Source organism: Eumetopias jubatus, unplaced genomic scaffold (assembly GCF_037043125.1).
Source record: "Eumetopias jubatus isolate StellerSeaLion01/CBP00866 unplaced genomic scaffold, mEumJub1_p1.0 scaffold_72, whole genome shotgun sequence".
Taxonomy (NCBI): Eukaryota; Metazoa; Chordata; class Mammalia; order Carnivora; family Otariidae; genus Eumetopias; species Eumetopias jubatus.
The window spans coordinates 612,103-616,344 of record NW_028274878.1 but is presented as its reverse complement, the minus strand read 5'-3'; the positions used below and the strand labels follow the sequence as shown (position 1 = coordinate 616,344).

Below are 4,242 nucleotides of genomic sequence, written 5' to 3'. Positions count from 1 at the left end.
GCAATAAAAATCAGACCCCGTAAATTCACCTGGACACAATTTTTATTTATATACAATTCTATGACAATATTATAGATTTCTACATAAAATATAGATGTTACAAGTAAGGAAAAATGGGTCACTACTGAGGAAAAAAAAACTACTTTCAATAATATTTAGTTCTATTAAACACAGAGTGTCTAATGAAATCTTGCTTTTCAGGTAACCAAAGACATCATGTCTAATGTTTCTTTGTAATATTTCATCTGTGTGACCCCAAAGTAAAATCTCTATCTGCCAGGTGGAAGCTAGAAGACATTTTTGTGTGTGTAAAATGTTAAATTATTTTTCTGGGGGCTCTACGTTCCCAAAAACAATGGCAATGTTTAAAACCAAACACTAATTCACATCTAAGAAGAGTATATTTCATAGAGATGCAGAACAGTGCTCAAACTTTAATGTGCATAGAAAACATCAAGAAAAAGCTTCTTATGAATTACAACTTTGATGTAGTACTTCAGGGCTGCACCTGAACTCTGCTTTCTTCGTTTTAAATAAATGAAATAAATAAATTATTTAAAATATTTTATTTATTTTAAATAAATAAAGTAAATATAATTTTTAAAAAATAAAAATAAAAATCTTTATTTTTATTTCCTGATGTAAAAATTTCCTAGACAAAAAAATTTTTTTTTCAACCAGTAAGCCAAGAATCCTCCCATGTTACCTGAAAACAAACAGAATTTCCCAAATCATATTTGTTACTTTAAGACCATTAGGAAGACCTTCAAAAAAAAGTGTATCATGGCGATACTGTTTTTAGTAGATTCTGCTTCACATCAAGTTTGAGAAGGAGAAAGAGTGAGTTTAAAAAAAAAAAAGATAAACAGTTGATGAGAAAACATCATTGGGTAAAAAAGAACTCTTACAAAATACAAAACTGGTATTTAAGATAAACCACTGCCTCTTCACCCATCATGAAGGTCCTGTAATTCATCTGCCGTTAGCACTGAAAACCCAAAGCAGATGATGCTCTTGACTTCCACCAGTGGCACTGTGATGATTAATGTAGCTTTCTCTTTGATAATTTTGCTGTAGTCATTTCAGTATGCACAGATTCTGGAAGATTCAGATGTAATCTGTACTTCTCAGAGACCTCGATCAATAAATCATCTTCAGAAACACTAAGGTCACAGAGACATACTGAATTACTACCAGGTGATTTAACTTCTATTTCAATTTTCAGAGGTTTCTCATTCTGATCAGCCACAATCTTTAATTCATAGGCTGGTCTCTTCATCTCCACCTGGGTCTCGGTGGTGGAAATGTCTCCCGTCAGATACCTTGTTTTGCTTGAAACTTGGTCTCTTGGCAAAAAAAAAAAGCTGAGGAAAGGGACCTGGATTGCTCACCGTACTGCTTCTGATCTGCTCAAGGGTCAGGTCTTCTCTCGTTTTCTCTCTTAAACCCATGGGGTCAGTTTGGGCTCTGGTCAGATTTTGTTTCATCCTTTGAGTGTTTCCTTTTTATTCTAAATTCAGTAATACTGTGAGAGTAATAATAATAGTAGTAATAGTAATAAGTTCATTAAGTTGTCCTCAACGCATTTCATGGCCATCCATATTAACTGATCTTTCTGTGCATGGCGCTTTTCTCCACCTGGAGAACACCAGCATTGTAGGTGACATCAACAACCATGTACAATTCTGATGTCTCAGACATATCTTCTGGTTGGCCAGTACTTAGAGGTACTGGATGAGTGGTTGACTGGGGAGCTGGGGGAATGGTTAACTGTTCTTTTCCACTGACAAAGCTTGATAAAAAAGTTTTTGTTTTCTTTCATTTTCAGGATCCTGGCATGCAGACAGAGCTAATGGTTCTAGGGCACACTGAGCTGTCTCCCCTCTTCCAGTGGCTCTTGAAGGAACTCCTTAGAGCTCTCAGGGCTGCTTCCAGCTAGATCATCTTGGAGGTTCCAGAACTGAGTTAACTTCAGTGAGCAGCCCCTTTCAGGAAGACTCCATGATTGAGGTAAATAGGCCTCTGAAGTCCCTTCTCTTGGTCTCCTGATCTGAAATCTGCAGGTTTTCAAAGCTTCTCTGGTGATGCAACGTTGCTGGTCGAGACTGTACTTTGAGGAGCAAAGATGCAGAGTGTGGACTTGCACTTGAATCGATCATAACAAAATATTAAATTTGTTTAATGTCACTGTGTAAAAAGCATAAATACAAAAATGCATGTAAAACAGAAAGAAGTAGATAAATCATGATGGACACACCACATTTTAATGTAAAGTAACTGGGAGCCCAGGAAGGCCAGACAGAGCTTTTCTATCTTCACAACTGTCATCTTAAAACACACATGCTTAACCATACTGCCCACCTCCAAGGGTCCGTCATCATTTGAATTATTCCTGTCCCTCATAAGCCATGGATATCGATTTTCACAAGAACGTCTTAGGTCAGAGACAATCCTACAGGGTGCAAGGGAAGAGGGTGAGTGAGCTGTGAAAGCAACAATTAACCTCAGAGAGAAGATCTGCACTTCCTCTTTGTGCACAGTAAACAAGGACAGAAGCCCGGGCGCACAGCAAAATGAATCGTTTGGTCCCCATCAAAGGTGTACGGATCTGATTTTGTTGTAATGATATCCGATATGGTGGTCACACAAATCTTCACAATGAGTCTCATGAATTCTTTGTTGCCTTGTTAGCATAAGTTTCATATGAAAGGCTACAAACTGACATGTGTGTTCACTTCCAGTTGTCCCTCAGGATAAATATTCACTCAAAATTACTCTGTAGAGGAAAACATCAGATGCAAACGTGACTCTGGACTGAAGACTTACCTTCACACAAAAGCTTTGCCCTACACAGGCTTTGAGGAGACACCGGATGCAGTCTGTGCTTTGAACCAGGAGCAGGGTTGTGATGAGGCACCATGAACCAGGGTGCAGCCCCTCCAGATAAACTCAGGAAGATAGGAAAGCAGCAAGCCCGTGTAAGAATGTACGAGAGCATCTGTATCAGCAATAGGGAAGGAAGACATTCCGTGGAGGTTGTCGCCATGAGAGAAAGGGTCAGAGGCTGCTGGACAGAAGGAACATCACCATCATACAGAGTCTTCATTGGGGAGAAATAGCAATTCGGAGGAGACGAGGAGCAACATATGGACAGCTTCACAATCTGGATTTCATTCCCTCCACAGGTACTAGTGAAAGTCTATTTGAACAGTAAGGAGAGGAGGAGATCTGTAAAGATGCAGGCTGAACTCTGAAAAACTGAATTTTATCAGAGAGGAACATTGTCAGTTGCCTGGTGGGGAACCATGGAGGTCTCCAAGCAGAGGCACGAAGGATGCTTGTGGGTTTTGTAAGAGACTCCGTCGGATGCCAAAGAGTCAGTGGGTTCAGAAGATATAGCAAGCTGCAAGGTCAGGACACTTATTTGCAATGGTCTTTTAAGGATGCCCCTTTATCTTGGTAGAAGTGGGTAGAGGAAAGGGGGCAATGCGTGCTTCTGAGGTCTTGCACATGAACCTGGTTCTCGTGAGTCCAGACCCATACTCCAACTAGTCCTGGGGACTGCCTGCCACACTAGGTGCTAATCCCAGCCCTTCCACATTCACAGAAGCCATCAGCCAACACTCTACCTGTGCTTTCTCCATCCTGCCTGCTCAGCACCTCCATCCATCCTCTTTGTTTGGTGCCTCAATGAGCTACCTTCAGTGGCTTTAACTTTTGCCCCTCTCTTTGAGACTTCATTGCTTGGGATTGCTGATCTCTTCCCAGAGGATCTGTCACTCTTCCCAGAGTGCCTTTTGCTCGGCCCTATTGCCTCTTTCCCCCAGCTGGGTCCTGCAGGGAATGTGGAAGCTATCCAGATACCACCATGTTCTGTAGTTTATGTAAAGCCAGAGCAGGTTAGAGTAATAACTTCTTTGTCATTCTCAACATTCGGGAGTGTAAACGATCTATCTTGTAATAATCTATAATTCTATTAAAATACCAAACTATTTCCCATTTCAATCAACAACTATTCACGACTAAGACATTATGTAAATAAATACATTTATCAATAGAGCACTAATATAATTTTGTTAATTTTAAAAGGAAAATAATTTTCATGTCTTTTAAACACAACAGGTGAAGAAAATAATTTAGGCAAAACACTAATTTTGTAGTAACTCTGTTTCTCATTCTTGTCTATGAAATTGTATCCTGTCACCAGGTAATGAACAGGGACGGTCACTATGAGGTTATATC

At 39.8% G+C, this 4,242-nt stretch overlaps 1 pseudogene; it reads right to left on the bottom strand.

Annotated features, from left to right (window-relative positions):
* Positions 1-947: 947 nt before the first annotated feature.
* On the bottom strand, positions 948-2,003 carry LOC148161767 (PIH1 domain-containing protein 2 pseudogene; annotated as a pseudogene).
* Between the last annotated feature and the right edge of the window lie 2,239 nt (positions 2,004-4,242).